Below are 22,222 nucleotides of genomic sequence, written 5' to 3'. Positions count from 1 at the left end.
CTCACCTGCCAGGCCACCGGCCAACATGACCTCCATAGCACCCCTTATTGCGAAGAAAGGTCCAACTGCCCCTTGGCATCGGGTTAGCACATACTTCAGGAGTCTTCCTGAAGGTTCTCATATGCTCCTTTTAGTGGATGACTACTCCTGATATACGAAAGTGGAGATTGTGTTAATGACAGCAGCATCAGAGGCCAACACAAACATGGAGAAGCACGGGCTGTTTAGAGAGATCTGCACCAATAATGGACCCCCTTTAATCGGCAGGAATAGGCTGAGTACCTCTGCTCCAGAGTCATCAAGCACTGCCGCATCACACCTCGCTGGCCCCAAGACAAAGGGGAGGTTGAGTGTCTGGTCAAGAATTTGACCAAAGTGATCTGCTTTATAGTGGCAGAGAACAGCAGTATTGAACCGGCCTCATTCGATAACTGCAAAAAGAATGATTGATGGACAGAATGCAGAGCAATGTCAAACATTCACCCCAGTACAGAGATCTGGGCCTAAATCCATTGTTTATTTGCTCCCCATGCCATTTCCATTTGAACCCAGCCATATGAAAATCAGTCTTCACCCTGCATCCAATGGGAACAGTCTAGCCCGAACAGCCAGGTCAGGTCCTCCCTAGAATGGAAATAAACATCCTAGGATCAGTTTCAGGGTTTCACCCCTAATCAGCCTGGATAGCTTGACTCCAGTGGCATGGAGAGCTTTCGCGCCCTAAGTGCACCAGGTTTGCCCAGATGTGGGTCCGGGTCTCACTGTGCCACTGGATTCAAGCTATCATGGCTGATGAGGGGGGAAACCTCGAAACCGGTCCTTGTTTCTGGTCCAGTGAGGATCTGGCTTGGCAGTTCAGGCTGGACTGTTCCCAAGAGGCACAGGGTCAAGACTAACCCTGGGCAAAGTACTACGCTACACTCGCGTAGTTTGCAAAGTTTGCGCTACTTCGCAGTACGCAAATTGCATGTAGCACAGTGCAAACATGCGTAGCGTGGTGTAGCGGTCATTTTTTGCTTGCTCGCGGTCCTCAACGTGAAGATGGCGACCGCGAGCGAGCAAAATGACATCCGAGCGAGACTTTTTCCTCGTTCGCGATCAGCAACATCAAGTTGCCGATCGCGAGCGTAGAAAATAAACCTCCTGGCGAGATTCTCAACGCCGGGAGGTCAGGTTTCTCATTGCGAGTGGTCGCGTATGCTCGCGGCCGCTCGCCATGAGAAACTAACAGTCCACGTTGAGAAAGCAGCGCTCGACTAGAAGTTTACTCGAGCGGCAGAAAACGACCGCTTGCACTGTGCAAAATGCAGTTTGCACTGATTGCACAATGCAGACAAGCATCCAGCACTGTGCAATCAGTGCGAACAGCATTTTGCACAGTGCACTACGCAGTACGCGTAGCTACGCGTTGCTCGCATAGTGCGAAGTGCACTTCACTTAGCTACGCATATCGCTACTACACGAACTACGCCCAGGGTTAGTCAAGACTGATTTGCATATGGCCAGGTCTACACCTGGGTGGCATGGTGAGCAAACGAATGATGGATTTAACCCGGATCTCTTGACTGGGAGTGAATGTTGTGATTTGTCCTGCATTCTGTCCATCAATTGTGTGCCTTTTACTCATTCGATACCTGGCATAGCCCCAATAAAATTATGCTTCGTGGAAACTCTGACAGACACAGTCCCCCATCAGCCCACGTGGGCTGATCAGCCGAACTCCCCGAATTGTTTGGAGTGCTGGTGAGCCCGCACCAACGACTATGCCTCGTGGAGGTGGCGTGCCAAGCACAAAACCCTGAAGCTCAGAGACAAAGTCCTGGTTAAAGACCGGCACCCTGAAGGCAAGTTTTGTTTGCCTTTCGAGATGGATCCCTGGACTATCACCGAGATCAAAGGCACTATGGGGACTGCTGTAAAAGAATCCAAGAGCATTAAAATGTGTCTCCATTCAAGAAAGGCCTCCGACCCCTGGTCAAGAGTCCGCGAAGTGTGAACTCCAAGACTGAGGTTCTGAATGTGGCATGACTGATGAAGAGTAAGATTTCTAGCGATACCTCCGGAGCCCTGCCAGTATGCCTAGTCCACCCTCATCTCGTCGGATCACAACTTAACAGGATACTGATCCCAAGTCCAACAGGCCCAGCCAGGATGTAGCCAGCTCCTCTGGCACTGAACGTTCAACCCCTGCAAGCCCCACCAGGAATGGTTGTGGACCATACCATCTGAGGCCCAATCCGGAGCCATCCCAACGTTAGGCGGAGTTTCTAACTGATTGAACTGCCATACATACAACATTTGTATTAAGTGGATAGTTTTAGCAGCCCGACTAGGCATCCTGGGGCAGATTTATTTGTCCCTTGCGATACTTTTGCGCCACTGTTGCATCACTTTGACGCAGCGGTGGCATAAACAATGTGCCATGTTGCGGCCCATTAACAACTTGACTCATTTAGGGAGATGAGTCATCTTCTAAAGCCCTGTGTCACATTATACCTGCGTCAGGTATAATTTATACAGGACGGGCGTTCCCACGTGGGAAAGCCTCGTACAAGTGACGCAGTAAAATCTAAAAGATTTCACTGTGCCACTTCTAGGACGCCACTGCGTCAAAACCTTATGCCTGCTTGGAGCAGGCTTAAGAATGACGCAGTGTATTAAGAATAGGCCTCTCCATGCCTTGCTGGAGGTGTGTTGTGCTTGCGACACGACTCCAGCAATGCATTACTTTTGTGCCAACAGATGCATCAAAAATTCTGACACATCTGTCAATTCTTGCGCCATGGTGCGGTGTATTGTAAGTATGGCGCATCCATGGTGGAGCAAGGGTAACGCACGCAGATGCAAGGAAACTGACACATCTATACAGATGCGTCAGTGTCTTCTAAATAAGCCCCAGTGTCTAATGTGTTTTGGTACTTTGATTTGTTCATATTTTTATTGTTTCCAAACCTGTGGTAATGTGTAATGTAAGTTTACGATGCATCACGAGAGAGGAATTAGGTTTGTCACTCTGAGGGTGTAAGTGTGTTGGTTTGGTCGGATGCTTGCGTCCCAGAGTAAATAAAAAGCCAGTGTGGAAACAAGCGTGGTTATTAAGACTATCAAAGGACACAAATGTTGTTGTCTCCATTTATGTTCAGCACCCGTAGCCTTGCAACTTTACAGCCCCTGCAGGGCCCTCTTGCACACTCCAGAGAAGGGCAAAGGCTGCCACTGCAATATCAGCGCGAGTCATGCCCAAATCAAAGGCGTCTTCTGCAATACCGAACAGGACCATATAACAGCGTGGCCGATCAGCACGTGTCGTCCAAAAGACACCGCCATAGACTAGCAGCCACCGGCAAAAGAGAAAAAAACAGACAAAGAAAAGAGAGACGTAACATCTCCTTATAAGAACAGGCTACACTATAGGGGGCAGATTAACAAGCCCGTTGCAACACTTTTGCGCCGCCGTTGCATCACTTTTGTGAAGCAGCGGTGGCGTAAACAATGTGGCCAATTTACAACGTGAAGTGTCTAGAGAGATGCATCACGTTGTAAAGCCCTGTGTCACATTATACCTGCGTCAGGTATGCAGGGTGGGTGTTCCGATGCAGGAAAGCCTCGTAGAAGTGACGCAGTGTAATCTACAATATTTCACTGCACCATTTCTAGGATGCCACTGCATCAAAACCTTACGCCTGCTTGAAGCAGGCGTAAGGAGTGACGCAGTGTACTAAATATAGGCCTCACCCAAGCATTGCTGGAGTTGCATCGTGCTTGCGACACGACTCAAGCAATGCATGACTTTTGGGTCAACAGATGTGTCAGAATGTCTGACGCATCTGTCAATCTTTGCACCATGGTGCACCGTATTGTAAATATAACGCATCCATGGTGGTGCAAGCGTATGCAGGCTGGCACAGGGAAGCTCACGCATCTCTACAGATGCGTCAGTTTCTTGTAAATCTGCCTGAAGTGTTTTAGGTAAGGGATGGATTTATGGGAGGGGCTTAGGGTGGAGTTAGTAAAAAGAGGAAACAGCTTGGGGGAGGATGCATTAATGGGATACCTGAGTTAATTCTAAGCATGTAAGGAGTCGGATGAAGAAGGAGATGAGGAGGTAATGAGCCCTGCCTCTGGGATCGAAGCAAATCTCACTAACACGTGTGGATAATAGCAAATAGCTTAACATTGAAAAACATATAAGCGTACATCTCAGTAACAGCCATGCATTCTTGTGTTAAATGTATCACCATTTCAAGCTACAACACCCAGTAGACAGTGATGCAAAAATGATGACATGCATCACTACCTACAGCAATCTTGTTACGCTTCATCGCTATCACTTTATCCACAGCAGGGAAATGTTATGATGCTGCTACACAATCTCAAACAACATGAGCAACATTAGATCAATTGATGTGTCACTGTAACAACATTAAACGCAATAATGTAATCATATTTCTTGTCTCAGTGCTGAAAACACCTTACACAAGAGACTTAAAGCACAGTCTGTGTGACGAGGTGGAGCTGGGAGGAGAATCATAATCAAAACATCCTTCCACGCACAGTGCGTACTGGGAAGATCGCAGCACTTCAAGTTACCCATTAGCCGTATAATAGCTCCTTGTGGCCCACGGGCCTGTGTGCAGCATTTCTGTTGATCCTACTCTACATATTTATTTAATTTGTCTGCATAGCCCTCTTCAATTGTTTTAATATAGGTATAGGATAAGAAAAAAGGGACATTTGGGGGGATTAGGATGTACACTGGGATAAAAGGAGGGCAACAATTTGCAATGGACATTGTGAAATTAGGAGTGAAAACAGGATGCTGAGTTTCCCTTGGGCCAATTGAACATATTCTCAATAATGGGCTTTTTAATGCCCCAGTTGGGTGAACCTCTGAGAAGGCCAAAAACATCTTGTTTCTGGCTGTCAAAGGCTGCCATGTAGCTTATTTGGGTCATCAAAGTGTTTAATGACAATAGTAACAGGGGAGGGTAGACAAGACTAGACTTTAGTTTTAATATTTCAATAACTTTGTTCTCTCCAACTATAGACAACATCTTGCAACAGTCTAAATCAGGATCTGTAATGGAGAAATGTTCAAAACTGTCAAAGTAATGTACGTTGGCCTACAAAGCTTTCCTGCAATTAACCCCAGAATCATCCTAGTCTTATGAGGTTATGTAGGTTTTAAAGCCATGCCATCAGAAAAAGCATCAACAAGCAAGAAATGTTGTACCAAATCCCAAAAACATTTTTATCATGCTCAGTTGCTTATGATTCCACGGAGACATCAGCATGACTTCTTGAAGGTGATTTCCACTATCTCCATCGGCAGGCATGGACATACATCAATTTTGGAGCACCTGAGGTTCTACATCCTCGAACAAACACAAATTAACCAGGATACCTTTGCCCTCAGCAGAGACATTTGCCTCCCTGCATTATCTATGTCTCACCTTCTAACTTATGCAGCCTCAGATTGAGTTTTGACTCTTCCACTCCTTGTTCAGTTTTTGGAACAAGTTCATTTAAGGTTCCAACACCAATCAATATTTGAAAACCTATTTCCTGATGCCCACAAAGACCGGCCAATTAATAGATCACACATTCTTGATATTTTACATCTAATCCTCAAATTAGATTTAATACACTCATCAGATATTCCTGATATTAAATTTCAAACTACTGATCAATCCATCACTGATCTTCATTTGCTGATGTCTCGTTGTGCCTTTCTGCTCAGCTGCAGTGTGTGCAATGATCTTGGTTTTGTTTTGTCAACTTTCATTGTCATGTTATTGAAATTCATCTTCCTTTTAAGAACAGTTCTAGTTTGCACTCTAAATGCACTGGATATTGCACTCTTCCAGATTGTATAGCTTCTGAGGCTTCTTGTTGACGAGTGAATTGAACTCGAGGGTCATGTTAGATATATCCAGTGTTACTCTGTAACACTACCGATGGGCAGTATTAAAGTTGTTATGTGAAACAGAAGATTTGGCAACCCTAACAAAAATTGCCAAATCTTTACGTATATGGACAGACACAATGTGGAAATGAGATTCCTACAGGTGTAATATCTGGGGCAAACTGCCATTAACCTGTATGCAAGAGCCTGGGGATAGTTAGCCTACAAAGCATCCTAAAGTACATATGGCCAAGGGGTGTCTATAATCCTTAAGAAATCCTTACACTTTCACCTGATTTATGTCCATTATGACCTTGAAGACCTGGAGTGCTTACTTAATGGAATAAAGGCTGCTCTGAATAAATTCTATTCCCCCAATGTTGATACTCCAAAATTATTTGAAAATCTACTCAAGTTATGCAGACAATGCGCTACTCGCAATATTTTAGGGGTGGGAAGTGTATTCTGACTGTAAACCCCTTGGCAGATAACACTAACACTATGCAGGTAGATCACTCAAGAGCTGCTAAGGTACTCAAACACTCCTTTGACATAGATGGCTTACGTGATGTATGAAGGTCAAAACATGGGGGGACAGGGTTTACTATTATTATTTAACAGTACGCGATTCACATTCCTGTCATTTAACTGGCCAAATACAGTAATTGGAACTGTTTGCATATTACAACTGATTTAAACTAATTGACAAATTTAAGGATTGACATTGCCCTGTCCTTTGCTCATTCTTCAGCGTTTTTGTTTTTGAATGTCTATATCCCACCAAGGAATTATCCCAATTTTATTCTTGATAATACCTTGGCCGCAATATCAAAGATAATAAATCTCTAGTCTAGTCATCCAGTACTAATAGTAGGAGATTTTGATACCCACATTATGCATTATGTTGACCATGAAGGCTCAAACTCCTAAGTCAACTCTTTGAATTGGGCTGTAGAATTAAATATTACCTTTATGAAGAGCTGTGTTAGAGATTACCTGAGGGGTTCTTTTACCTGGAGGCAAGGGTCTTGCAAATCTACTACTGATTATGCACTTCATTCCCATGAATATGCATGGCCCATGTGTCATCTTTCAATTTGAATGGAGTTTGTCGGTGATCATAATTCTATTGTGTTAATGCTGATTTTTAAAGCTTTAGCTTTGACGAAGGGATCTAAAACGACAGTGGAAAATTTCCAGCACAAAAACCTATAGTAAAGTTAAATTATATCAGTTGTTTGAAACATACACACTTATGATTTTTTTCTTTGGATGTACGTCCTTCACCCTTTGGGATTGCTGATTTTGTGTCTTGGATTTCAAAGGTTTCAGATATAATTCATCAACATGATGTAAACAAAATCACTTCAAGAAGAAAAATAAATTCATATTTCTCCTGACGCCTTACTATTATGCAAGCTTAAGAGCAGGAGATAGCAAAAATCAGGCATAGCATTTAATCTATCATTAACTAGGGGAACTATGTGACAGTTTTGGCTCCATCTAGATATAATGACTGGGACACTACACCAACAAAAAAACTTCATTTGGGTGAAGCAGCTTGGTGAACATATTTTCCAGATTTATGTGAAAATATTCTTCTAAATGCCACATGAACATAGTCTATTAATAAAATTGTTGCATTAGAATGATATTTTTTCGAGGATAATAATGTCAATTATATCAAGTCCAGAAGATAGTTTCCTCAAATGTATCACTAGAGTATTCTGCTTTACACTGCAGGTGAATTGTTCACACACATTTGATCATCCATCCTTTCAGATTGGGTGGATTTCTCAAATTTTTCTCGGCTTTTGCTCTGCAAGATCGACAATCGAAACCGTACTGGTAATATACTCAAAGAGAAATACACTCTTTGTATGTTGCATTTGTCATTCTATTGTCATCATTTGACCTAATTGATCAGCACTCTGGGTAAAACTCTCTAAATGGAAAATCCTCCTTGCATTTGTAGCAGTCCTGATGCAACTCCAATACAAGATATGTGGAAGAGACATTTTGGGCTTCTCTGATGAGTATTAACCAAAGTTTATTTTGTAGAGAAATGATTAAAACAAGGATGGAGATTGATTCCCCTTTTATTTCATGCTATGTTGCGATCTCCCACAATATCTGAAACCAGGACCTCATCTTCTACTTTAAGTGGAAAACAGATTAATCTTTTAATATATTGTAATTACATTGTCTTATTTGATTCAACCCCTGTTGGACTTTCAAAGCAGTTAAACTATTTTATTAATACTTCGAAACTTTGATTTTATCAATTAACAAAAATAAAACAAAGATTATGGTCTTAGTATAATCGATTTTGGCATACCAATATAGCTAGTTTATTAAAGGTCAGCAACTGGAGGTAGTGTTTCACTACACGTATTTAGGAGATTTAATTCAGAGCAGTTTTTCCAGTGAAGGTTTCAGTAAAATCCAGGCTGCCAAAGTCACAAGTGTTTGTAGGCTGGCAGAAATTCTAAGTTGTTCTAAAGGTTTATACAGAATGCCACAAAATTTCAGATCACTATTTTTTAACACAGGTCGAATGTTTACTATGGAAATTTTACTTGATTCGAAAAAGTTGTTTTATTGAAGCATTAAAATCATAACTAGAGATGGTTGATATATTATATTGAGGATATAGCCAATTATTACTGATGTTGTTTGTTTTTGAAACAAGTGAGGTATTGTCATTAGAGTGTCATGTCTATGAGGAGATTTCCAAATTAAGTTCTAAAATCAACTTTTTACTGTGCCATAAAAGATGCTGATAAACATCTTTCAATTAACCTTGAAGCAATTGATTATGCGACGTCTACTGTCCAACTCAACTTTTTATAATCAATATTTTATTGAATTTTTATTCCCTTGCACTTGAGAGGGCAGCCTCTCGCACTATAAATTGATTCTTACAGTTTAGGCACAACAGTCTATCCCCCCATGCCATGCCTGTAACATGGGTGGTGTAGCAGAGTTCCAGGCATGGGCAACATATCTTTTGGCAGTAAGGATGCCCATCTCAACCAGCGCTCACTCCCCTCTGCCCCACCCAAAATTTACAAGGAGATCTATACGTGGAGAGAGCTCGAAAGTTCTTTCTCGGATCTGAGTGGGCAAACAGAAAACTGCAACCCAGTACCCCCCAATAACATGGCAGGTCCAAATCAGATGGAAAAGTCCGCTTTCATATCGTCACACTTAGTACACGCATGAGACGAGTGTTGGTGAGCCCCCCACAAGCACAGTGGCATAAAGTAAGTAACAAGCAGATGTTTCAGTTGAACTACCCGGAGCCCTGAGGACATCACCAACTCTCATGGAGCCATTAATGCCTCATTCCACTCTTTTAACAGACCCACCCATGATTCCCATTTGGCCCTTAAAGGTGCAAGAAGGTCCAGGGAGTTAATCACTAGGGATTTATGAATTCAGGAAGTGCCTCCCTTTCCTAAGGGCCCCATCTGTGTGTGGGCATCTAATGGGCTAAATATGACCCCAACACATTACAGAGATGCAGGAACTTTTGAAATTGTGAATGGTGAAGATTAAATTCCACCTGCAGCTCTTGAAAGGACTTCATATGGGACCCCTTCCAGACATCCTACTACGTGGAAATTCCAATAAAATCACATTTGCAGAACCCTTCAAATGGTATATCTGTCAAAGACACCAGGCCCTCCCAAGGTGAGTCTCCAAGGTAAGCTTCACATCACCCCTAATTCAGTGCAGAACCAAACTGCAGACCAAAAAGACCACTCTGGACAGTTCCGACAGGGTGTGCAGAATCGATACCCCATAGACAATGTCCAAGACGGAATCCCACCCCCTTGTTGCCACTTCAGCTTGGAACGCCGGATCTGTCCATCCCCCATGTAACCAGTCACTCAGAATCATCAATCGGGAGACCCAGTAATTTAATCATACATCTGTGACATCCATACCCCCTTTATAAGTGAACTGGGAAAACTTACCAAAGGCATTACGGGGAACTTCATTGGCTCACAGGAAGGCCCGCACTTTAGTTTGCATGTCCGCTAACCATTTTTGCAGGACCACATGTGGAACATTTTGGAGAACGTATAAGAATCTTAGCAAGATCATCATTTTGAAGAGCGCCTAATTCCCTCGAATACTGAGTGGTAGGTGTGCCCACCTTTCTAGGTCCTTTTTCATTTTGATGACTAGAGGTGTTAAATTCAGAGACCACGAGAGAGCCGGTAGCAAGGTGATGTTGATTCCCAGGTATTGAAATTTACTAATAGGCACCAGGTCATGCCAGCACTCTGCCTCATCATCTCCCGAGACAGGAAACAATCAGATGCTCCGTCCATCACCACCCCCGTTTGTATCGCTTTGTTCGCCATAAGTTGGCAGGGTATGCTCAGACGTGAGTCCCTTTCTCACTTTGTCACTGTATTCAAACAAGCCTGGCTGAAGATGGCTGAAATTCCAGAAACCAGTCCTAGGAAGCTTGTTTCCGGTCCAGGGAAGGCCTGGCTTGGCAGTTCGGGCTGGCCTGTTCCCATGAGGCACAGGGTCAGACTGATTTGCATATGGCCATGTCTGAACTGGGGTGGCAGAGTGGGCTAAACAAGGGTGATGGATTAAACCCAGATCTGTTGACTGGGTGTGAGTGTTTGATTGGTTCAGCTCCTCCGTCCACCACCACCCCGTTTTGTACCACTTTGTTCGGCATAAGTTGGCAGGGTATGCTCAGACGTGAGTCCCTTGCTAACTTTGCCACTGGATTCAAGCAAGCCTGGCTGAAGACGGCTGAAATGCTAGAAACCCGTCCTAGGAAGCTTGTTTCTGGTCCAGGGAAGGCATGGCTTGGCAGTTCGGGCTGGACTGTTCCCATGAGGCACAGGGTCAGACTGATTTGCATATGGCCATGTCTGAATTGGGGTGGCAGAGTGGGCTAAAGAAGGGTGATGGATTAAACCCAGATCTGTTGACTGGGTGTGAGTGTTTGATTGGTTCAGATGCTCCGTCCATCACCACCCCCTTTTGTACCGCTTTGTTCGCCATAAATTGGCAGGGTATGCTCAGACGTGAGTCCCTTGCTCACTTTGCCACTGTATTCAAGCAAGCCTGGCTGAAGACGGCTGAAATGCCATAAACCGGTCCTAGGAAGCTTGTTTCCGGTCCAGGGAAGGCATGGCTTGGCAGTTCGGGCTGGCCTGTTCCCATGAGGCACAGGGTCAGACTGATTTGCATATGGCCATGTCTGTATTGGGGTGGCAGAGTGGGCTAAAGAAGGGTGATGGATTAAACCCAGATCTGTTGACTGGGTGTGAGTGTTTGATTGATTCAGATGCTCCATCCATCACCACCCCCTTTTGTACCTACCATAACATCCTCTCTATAAATGCCTTCCATTGCCTCCCATTTTTAGGTCTCGTCCTTTACCATTCCGAAGGAATGGGAAATGGCGAGAATTCAAGTGCTCGAACTGATTGTCAAACCACCGCTTTTTTTCGTGGCGTTTTCTTCGAGTGCACGTACAGGCACGCGCTTTTGGCCCATACACTTTCATGGCCATCTGTTCCTCAATGTCCCTCCCACCCTTCGTTTGATCTTGCCGCGAGTTCAGGCTAATGGCCCTCCCCCAGCACAGAGCGCGCATCGCGGGCGCACAGCACATCAAAGGGCTTCTCCCAGCGTGTGCTTTGCGGCTTCTCCTCCCCTAATTATGTGGCCGGCCGCACTTGTGTTTCCCGGCCGCTTCCCGGCCACTCTTGTATTTAATTAGCAGCAGCAGCATTTCTCCTGCGCCAGGCCACATCAAAGGCTCTGTGCCACTTTCACCCACACAGCAACACTTACAGACACGCAACGCCACTCACACCCACGCAAGCCCACTATCATCCACGCAACACCACACTCACCCACGCAACGCCACTCACCCAAGCAACACCACTCACACACGCAACACAACTCACCCACGCAGCGCCACTCACACACGCAACGCCACTCACACACGCACCGCCACTCACACACGCAACGCCACTCAGCCACGCAACGCCACTCACACACGCAACGCCACTCACACACGCAATGCCACTCACACACGCAACGCCACTCACACACGCAACGCCACTCACACACGCAACGCCACTCAGCCACGCAACGCCACTCAGCCACGCAACGCCACTCAGCCACGCAACGCCACTCAGCCACGCAATGCCACTCAGCCACGCAACGCCACTCACACACGCAACGCCACTCACACACGCAACGCCACTCAGCCACGCAACGCCACTCACACACGCAACGCCACTCACACACGCAACGGCACTCACACACGCAACGGCACTCACACACGCAACGGCACTCACACACGCAACGCCACTCAGCCACGCAACGCCACTCAGCCACGCAACGCCACTCAGCCATGCAACGCCACTCAGCCACGCAACGCCACTCAGCCACGCAACGCCACTCAGCAACGCAACGCCACTCAGCCACGCAACGCCACTCACACACGCAACGCCACTCACACACGCAACGCCACTCACACACGCAACGCCACTCACACACGCAACGCCACTCACACACGCAACGCCACTCACACGCAACGCCACTCAAACACGCAACGCCACTCACACACGCAACGCCACTCACACATTGTGGGTGCAGATTGTGGGTGCAGATTGTGGGTGCAGATTCAGAGTGCAGATTGTGGGTGCAGATTGTGGGTGCAGATTGTGGGTGCAGATTCAGAGTGCAGATTGTGGGTGCAGATTGTGGGTGCAGATTGTGGGTGCAGATTCAGAGTGCAGATTGTGGGTGCAGATTGTGGGTGCAGATTGTGGGTGCAGATTGTGGGTGCAGATTGTGGGTGCAGATTCAGAGTGCAGATTCAGAGTGCAGATTCAGAGTGCAGATTGTGGGTGCAGATTGTGGGTGCAGATTGTGGGTGCAGATTGTGGGTGCAGAATGTGGGTGCAGATTGTGGGTGCAGATTGTGGGTGCAGATTCAGAGTGCAGATTGTGGGTGCAGATTCAGAGTGCAGATTGTGGGTGCAGATTGTGGGTGCAGATTGTGGGTGCAGATTGTGAGTGCAGATTCAGAGTGCAGATTCAGAGTGCAGATTCAGAGTGCAGATTCAGAGTGCAGATTGTGGGTGCAGATTGTGGGTGCAGATTGTGGGTGCAGATTGTGGGTGCAGATTCAGAGTGCAGATTGTGGGTGCAGATTGTGGGTGCAGATTGTGGGTGCAGATTGTGGGTGCAGATTGTGGGTGCAGATTCAGAGTGCAGATTGTGGGTGCAGATTGTGGGTGCAGATTGTGGGTGCAGATTGTGGGTGCAGCTTGTGGGTGCAGATTGTGGGTGCAGATTCAGGGTGCAGATTCAGGGTGCAGATTGTGGGTGCAGATTGTGGGTGCAGATTGTGGGTGCAGATTGTGGGTGCAGATTCAGAGTGCAGATTCAGAGTGCAGATTGTGAGTGCAGATTCAGAGTGCAGATTCAGAGTGCAGATTCAGAGTGCAGATTGTGGGTGCAGATTGTGGGTGCAGATTGTGGGTGCAGATTGTGGGTGCAGATTCAGAGTGCAGATTCAGGGTGCAGATTCAGGGTGCAGATTCAGGGTGCAGATTGTGGGTGCAGATTGTGGGTGCAGATTGTGGGTGCAGATTGTGGGTGCAGATTCAGAGTGCAGATTGTGGGTGCAGATTGTGGGTGCAGATTGTGGGTGCAGATTGTGGATGCAGATTCAGAGTGCAGATTCAGAGTGCAGATTGTGGGTGCAGGTTGTGGGTGCAGATTGTGGGTGCAGATTGTGGGTGCAGATTCAGAGTGCAGATTCAGAGTGCAGATTCAGAGTGCAGATTGTGGGTGCAGATTGTGGGTGCAGATTGTGGGTGCAGATTGTGGGTGCAGATTGTGGGTGCAGATTCAGAGTGCAGATTGTGGGTGCAGATTGTGGGTGCAGATTGTGGGTGCAGATTGTGGGTGCAGATTGTGGGTGCAGATTGTGGGTGCAGATTCAGAGTGCAGATTCAGAGTGCAGATTGTGGGTGCAGATTGTGGGTGCAGATTGTGGGTGCATATTGTGGGTGCAGATTGTGGGTGCAGATTCAGAGTGCAGATTCAGAGTGCAGATTCAGGGTGCAGATTCAGGGTGCAGATTGTGGGTGCAGATTGTGGGTGCAGATTGTGGGTGCAGATTGTGGGTGCAGATTCAGGGTGCAGATTCAGGGTGCAGATTCAGGGTGCAGATTCAGGGTGCAGATTGTGGGTGCAGATTGTGGGTGCATATTGTGGGTGCAGATTGTGGGTGCAGATTGTGGGTGCAGATTCAGAGTGCAGATTGTGGGTGCAGATTGTGGGTGCAGATTCAGAGTGCAGATTCAGAGTGCAGATTCAGAGTGCAGATTCAGAGTGCAGATTGTGGGTGCAGATTGTGGGTGCAGATTGTGGGTGCAGATTGTGGGTGCAGATTCAGAGTGCAGATTCAGAGTGCAGATTCAGAGTGCAGATTCAGAGTGCAGATTCAGAGTGCAGATTGTGGGTGCAGATTCAGAGTGCAGATTCAGAGTGAAGATTCAGAGAAAACTCAGCAGCACCACCACCATTGCAATGCAATAGGTCTCGTTTTAACGCAAATTTAAGCTATAGGCCTTGTAAATGACAAAGCCTTTTATTTATGTTCCAAAAACCAGAACGCAAAAATAAAGGGCATTATCATTTACAATGCTAATAGTTCAGACTCGCGTTATTGCGAGACCTATTGCATTTCCAATGCTTGTTTCCCTTGAATCTACACTAACCCAGAGGTTATGCCAGCACTCTGCCTCATCATCTCCCGAGACAGGAAACAATCAGATGCTCCGTCCATCACCACCCCCTTTTGTACCGCTTTGTTCGCCATAAGTTGGCAGGGTATGCTCAGACGTGAGTCCCTTTCTCACTTTGTCACTGGATTCAAACAAGCCTGGCTGAAGATGGCTGAAATTCCAGAAACCAGTCCTAGGAAGCTTGTTTCCGGTCCAGGGAAGGCATGGCTTGGCAGTTCGGGCTGGCCTGTTCCCATGAGGCACAGGGTCAGACTGATTTGCATATGGCCATGTCTGAACTGGGGTGGCAGAGTGGGCTAAAGAAGGGTGATGGATTAAACCCAGATCTGTTGATTGGGTGTGAGTGTTTGATTGGTTCAGCTGCTCCGTCCACCACCACCCCCTTTTGTACCACTTTGTTCGGCATAAGTTGGCAGGGTATGCTCAGACGTGAGTCCCTTGCTAACTTTGCCACTGGATTCAAGCAAGCCTGGCTGAAGACGGCTGAAATGCTAGAAACCCGTCCTAGGAAGCTTGTTTCTGGTCCAGGGAAGGCATGGCTTGGCAGTTCGGGCTGGACTGTTCCCATGAGGCACAGGGTCAGACTGATTTGCATATGGCCATGTCTGAACTGGGGTGGCAGAGTGGGCTAAAGAAGGGTGATATATTAAACTCAGATCTGTTGACCTGGTGTGAGTGTTTGATTGGTTCAGATGCTCCGTCCATCACCACCCCCTTTTGTACCGCTTTGTTTGCCATAAGTTGGCAGGGTATGCTCAGACGTGAGTCCCTTGCTCACTTTGCCACTGGATTCAAGCAAGCCTGGCTGAAGATGGCTGAAATGCGAGAAACCGGTCCTAGGAAGCTTGTTTCCGGTCAGGGAAGGCATGGCTTGGCAATTCGGGCTGGACTGTTCCCATGAGGCACAGGGTCAGACTGATTTGCATATGGCCATGTCTGTATTGGGGTGGCAGAGTGGGCTAAAGAAGGGTGATGGATTAAACCCAGATCTGTTGACTGGGTGTGAGTGTTTGATTGGTTCAGATGCTCCGTCCATCACCACCCCCTTTTGTACCGCTTTGTTCGCCATAAGTTGGCAGGGTATGCTCAGACGTGAGTACCTTGCTCACTTTGCCACTGTATTCAAGCAAGCCTGGCTGAAGACGGCTGAAATGCCATAAACCGGTCCTAGGAAGCTTGTTTCCGGTCCAGGGAAGGCATGGCTTGGCAGTTCGGGCTGGACTGTTCCCATGAGGCACAGGGTCAGACTGATTTGCATATGACCATGCCTGAACTGGGGTGGCAGAGTGGGCTAAAGAAGGATGATGGATTAAACCCAGATCTGTTGACTGGGTGTGAGTGTTTGATTGGTTCAGATGCTCCATCCATCACCACCCCCTTTTGTACCTACCATAACATCCTCTCTAAAAATGCCTTCCATTGCCTCTCATTTTTTCCCTTGAATCTGCACTAACCCAGAGGTTTCAAGCCATTGATACATACCATACTAAATCGCAATTAGGAAGGAATGCCCCTTTCAGGGCCCTTCCTAAGTGCAAGTCAGTATGTCAGATCTTACGAATCACAGGGTTTGCAATCTTAAAATGCCTTGGTACTTCAGGCACTAAGTTGTTTACTTACATACAGTGCTGTAAACATTTCTTCAGCACTCACTGTCCATAAGAACGCAATTGAGACTACCTGGACCTCTGTAGTAAAGGAACATTTAAATATAGATACATTCAAAAACAGTATTCTGCCCTATCCATTAAAAAATAATATGTAAGACTTCATAACCCCTTCTAAGACACTTGAATGGCAACACAACCACATTTGTCAGGACATTTATGTACATGCACACATAATGTACAGAATTTCAATATTACTGGACTCATCAAGAATTTGGTACATAAAAAAAATAAAACAGCTCTTAACATTTCAAATGTTTTTCAGTCAGAACATAACAGTAGAGTCCCAAAATTCGACTGTCTTGAGAATTGATGTAATTCAGTATGCCTATGCCCATTTATCCAAAGGGTTTCTTTAAAAGTAGACTCTTCTCAGTTAGACTCATAAAATATTGGATTCAAAAGTGATGTTTTACATTAACACTGCAAATTTTACTGATAAATCATATTCCAAGCTGTGATATTTTTGCTACAATACTAGAAAATTGAGGCCTAAATAATGTCAGATAAAACCATCTGGTCCTAAATATTGTTTATAAACATATTTCCCCCTTTGGAGTTAATAATATGAAATATGCATCCGATAGAGTGATACTTAGGTGATAGTATTTATGTCAGACAATGATTTTATTATTGATGTTCTGACATACAACTGATATTGTTAGTGTATGAATTGTTTAACTCCTTCAATGCTATTGCCGTGACCTCCACGTTCATAGCGTTCCCAACCGGGTGCTGTGGACTTAGAGGCCAGGTCCAAGTACCAGACACCAAAGTAGCAGTTACTCCTCTTGTCACATCATCATAGGTCGGAGTGGGAGACTCTTCTGCTCTGGTCTGTGGGATGTGGCTGTCCTGCCAATGATGCGATCACATCAATAATGTGATTGCTTCATGCTTCATAGGCAGGGGTGGCACCCAGGAAAACTCTTCCTGCTTTCCCTGGAAGCACGGAGGGGGCAGCCCCGTTCTCTGTGCTCCCAGGTAATGGGGCCAGAAGAGAGGTATTCTTGGAATGCAGAGAAACTGATCTTTTTGGTGACACCTCCCTTTCCTTGCAGAATGCCATGCGATCACAGTGGCATGTGATCTGCTTGCCCTTTCTATAGACACCACGGATGTTTTGCATGGAGACAGTGGCCGGTGCTCCTACATCCTCCTAGCAGTATCAGTCTTTCTGCCCCCCTTGAAGGGGTGGATGGGGTGATTACCCCCAATGTGATCGCCCCAGGGGGCAGACACCTGCTAGACAACAGTGATAATGCATAAGAAAACGAAGGGGTAATGGCAGTCCACCACACGCAGGGCCTTGCCCACAACCAAAAAGGGTACAACAGCCTTTCTCACTCTTCGAAGGACAGATTGCCGGGTTTGCCCCCAATCAGCTCTCCTATGGGGCAGAAAGCCCACTAGACCCAAGGGAAAATAATAACAAGGGAAAACAATAACAAATAGGCGTAAGAGATGTCCACCATGCCTAGGACCATGCTCCCATTAAAAAAATGTAATTATTGTGTTTCTGCCCTACTGGGAGAAATTCGGGGTGTTTCTCACCAGTCTGCCACTCCTAGGGGAGCAGAAAATCCACTAGAAACCAGGCAAAATAGACACAACAAAAAGCTGAAGGATTGGGGAGGTACATCAAATTTTGGCTAAGAGCATGCATTTAGCTTGCATTTCTGTGATGTCAACTGCTTGAATCAGTAGGGATCAACAAACTTCCTACTACCCATCATTTCTCCACTTGTCTTGATAAAAATCCCACCCTACTTGGGTGGCTCATTCTCATGCTCGCAACCCAAAAGGCCCCAACATGCAATATGGAGACATCAGAGGTGCAGCAGTTTGGCCTGGACTTGGGCGTCATCTAGAGAAAGCTGTCAAAACAAAGACACTTTTGAAAATGAGTCCAGAATGGTAAGTCTTGTGTGCATCCCATGACATTTTTTTATCCGCAATGATCTGCAAACCTCAAACTTTGACTAAAATCACACCTTTGCCTTGCATTTCTGTAAATAAACACCCTGTATCTGCAGTGATCTACGAGACTCCTACCACCCACCGTTGCCCCACTTGTCCTAATATAAAAACACAACCCCAATTGTGTGGGTGGACCTAGCCCTCCCTGACATTAGACCTCACCCTCATCCTTAAAGCCTCAATAGTCTTTCTCCTTTCCTGGGGACTAAATCATCCCTAATCACACGGAAAGCAAGAGGAAATGTAGAGTTTTTGGCTGGTACATTTGGGCAAAATATCCTCCTACTTGCCATGCTGAATGGCTGAACATTTTGGATTCTGGCTGAGGTCGATATAGGGAGGAATAAGAAGTATCGTCGGCAGTGAATTGATGGCTGGAAATAGGGAAATATACACCACCTACAGGGAAGATCATTTATACTCATTCAATTTGTTGAAAAGGCATTCCTTTCATCCCCATATGCTGGCTATATCAGCAGAGCAACTACTCTGATGTCCTTGGATCGATTAACCTGTTAATGTGTGATCATAATCCTAATAAAGGTCTTCGGATTTTACTGGGTCTCTATTCCTGCAATGCCGGCCTCATTACACCACCTATGATCTGCAACATAATATGTGGCAGGAACAAAGAAGCATAATCCCCTCAGCTATAGCACCCAGTTGCCACAGATGAGGTGACTTGTGTGTTATGCACTGCAGATTTTACATTTGTGAAACACAGGTACCAGTCCTATGAAATGTTACTCTCCGCCTTGGCCAAGCTTTCTTCAATTATTCCTGCTGTAAAACAACTATGTTCAGTTGCGGTCCATCATTAATAATAATAATAATAATAAAGGAGTTTGTAGAGCGCATGGCGACGCCATCCCGGCGTGTCCCCGCGCTGTGGAGAGAGAGGAAGCCGTGACCTGGGGACCAATTATAGGGTGAACAGATAGGTCTTTAACAGTTTTCTAAACTTAGTTTCAGTGTCCGCTAACCTGATGTTCACTGGAAGGGAGTTCCATTTGTTGGCCGCTAACACTCTGAAAGAGCGGCCTCCCATTCTGGCTTTTTTTACACGAGGAGTTATAAGTAGACCAGTTCCTCTAGAGCATTAACTTCCCCTTCCAGCATCAGGAGGTAAAACATGTAAAAACCAATGGCCCAATCAAGACAGTTTTTTGTTCTATCTCTCCACATTTCTTTTTACCCTTCCCATTGGTGCCTAGAAACGGACACTTAAAAGTGACATTGCAAAGCCTGCGTGTGATCTGTACTCGGTGTGTAGTAAGCATGAGAAGTCAAATTAACATTAGTGTGCTCCAATGTGTTACACTGTAATGACATCATTCAATGATGTGTAAGGATGAATATTTTTATATTTTGTTATTTACTTTTTTTGTATAGTATATATCACATGGCCGAATTGCTTTTTGGCACTTGCAAGATTGACCTTCAAAAGGATTGAGGCCAGGGCAGACGAGAGGAAGGTGATGTAGAATAAGTGTGTTTTCGATTTTTACTGAATATCAGGATGATGTGGGTGTTTCAGAAGGGTTGAAGTAGTTATTTTAAAGGGGGAAGTCTAACTACTGAGATGTGCCATTCTACTTGATACAAACTGACCATAAGGAGCTTTAAGCTGTCTGAGAGCATAGGTGTTTGGTGGGTTGGTTGGTAGCATTTGATTTGTTTTGCAGGTAGACTGGCATGCAGCCTTCTTGTTATCTGTATGTGGTGCAAAGAATTTTGCGCGGGACCCTGGCTTTGACTGGAAACTAGTGGAGGTTTCTGCTGTGCTGGGAGTTGTTTTGGTTTTGCAGAAACTATAGATGAGGCATATGACCTCTGTAATTTTTAGTGTCTTTTGATTGCGAAGGAGGCCGTCCTTTGATTAAGGGGCTGTCATAATCGTGGCAGAAATGTGCAGTTGTTTCGACTTCCATAGGTGGTTGTTCAGGAGTAACAGGCGTAGTGTCCTATGAAGGACTGTAATATGATTAAATATGGATTTAACCACTGATCTTAGTTTAGGCTTATGATTTCCTTCAAGATGATGCCAATAATACCAATAATTCTGACCATGACGTCGATAGGGACTGTTTCTTCTAAGATTACTGGAGGAGGCAGATGCGGGCTATATTTACCAGGTGAGGTGGCCTTCCTGGTAGCTTTTCTTTCTTGGAGCTGTTGAGTTTGAACGTTTTTTGCTCATCCACGTTTATATTTCTGTGAGTCCATTTGAGATATCTGTGAATTGATCTTGTCTCTTGTGAATTACAGATTGTGTATTCATTGTTTAAATGAAAGATAGGGTTTTCATATTTAAAGAAGTTCATTGGTGGTTTTAAATATAGGTTGAAGGGGAATAGGGACTATCTGCGGTATTTCAACACATACAATTCCCTTACTTGAGGACAATTCCCTTACTTGAGGACATTTGTATGAAGTATGGTTTTCTGATCACTTACGAACCCTTAAACAAGGAGCCAGGAAATTGGAGAAAAGATGGAGAACTTCCCATCTCCTTGAGGATAAACAAAGATACTGGGTTGCACTATCCTCCTACCACAAAGCAATACGCTGTGCACGGAAAGCACACATTGCTACCCAAATACAGGAGGCTGGGAACTCTCCGAGAGTTCTTTTTCAGATATTGCAGACATTTGCTAAGCCATCAGCATGCGAACCCCCTGACATATCATCTCAAAAGTTGTGTGACGAAATATCCGGCTTCTTTACCAGTAAAATTGACAAAATTTATGACAAGATTTTATGTACTAATCAGTCTGTATCCACTAATACGACATTCTTGTCTAATCCTATAGATTCCATCTTGGATATTCAATCCCTGGATAGCTTTCCCCTTATCTCATGTCTTGAAACCTCCACCCTTCTAAAACAGATTAAAAGTGGCAGTCCAGAGGACATTATTCCTGCTAGGTTAATGCCTACTTTGGAAGAACATCTAAGTCCACTGATTACAGAATTAGTAAATGTATCACTCACCTCAGGTACTGTCCCCAAGGAATGGAAGCAAGCACTCGTCAGACCTACCAGGAAAAATACCACCATACCTTGGTCTGACTTGAGTAACTTAAGACCCATTTCTTTGCTACCTTTTTTGGGGAAAGTTATCGAAAAACATGTTAATAGGCACTTGTCCAAACATATTGAACAAGTACAAGCTCTTGACGAATCCCAATCAGGATTCCGCCCCAGACATAGCACAGAATCCACCTTGCTGTCTGTTACCGATGATCTCCACTCTTACCAGGACAAGGGTCTTTCAGTCATCTTGGTTCTACTAGATCTGTCGGCAGCGTTCGACACCGTGTCTCATTCCATCCTGACTCAACGGTTGTCGAACGCTGGCCTTAAGAACAAAGCCCTTGATTGGATAAAGAGTTTCTTAACTGATCGCACCCAGACAGTCACCATGGGTGCGTTTCGCTCGGTGGAAATTGAGATTTCCAAGGGGGTGCCACAGGGCTCATGTTTGAGCCCCACGCTCTTTAATATCTATGTGGCACCCCTGGCAGGAGTGCTGCGTAGATACGGTTTTGTCCCCGTATCTTACGCAGATGACACTCAGCTCCTGTTCCCCTTCAAAACTCTTTCCACTGAGGTTAGGAACTCTTTCTCATCCGGTATGAAAGAAGTGGCAAATTGGATGTCTAACAACTATCTCCAATGTAACGTCAGCAAGACGGAGATCATGCTGTTTGGGGAAGCCAAGATACTTTGGACTCCTGACTGGTGGCCATCTGAGTTGGGAGCAGTCCCTGAAGCTAAACAGGTCGTAAAGGATCTGGGAATCCGACTTGATCACGACCTGTCTTTAAAACAACACGTTAGCTACATTTCGG

The 22,222-nt window shown here is 45.5% G+C and overlaps 1 protein-coding gene across 2 annotated transcripts in view; it reads left to right on the top strand.

Moving 5' to 3' along the window:
- Positions 1 to 22,222, top strand: part of PTPN5 (protein tyrosine phosphatase non-receptor type 5) — a 588,489-nt gene that overhangs the window by 253,234 nt on the left and 313,033 nt on the right. The gene's annotated exons all lie outside the window — the stretch shown is intronic.

This window comes from Lissotriton helveticus, chromosome 3_1 (genome assembly GCF_964261635.1).
Source record: "Lissotriton helveticus chromosome 3_1, aLisHel1.1, whole genome shotgun sequence".
NCBI classification, from domain to species: domain Eukaryota; kingdom Metazoa; phylum Chordata; class Amphibia; order Caudata; family Salamandridae; genus Lissotriton; species Lissotriton helveticus.
This window is presented reverse-complemented; position numbering and strand designations above follow the sequence as displayed.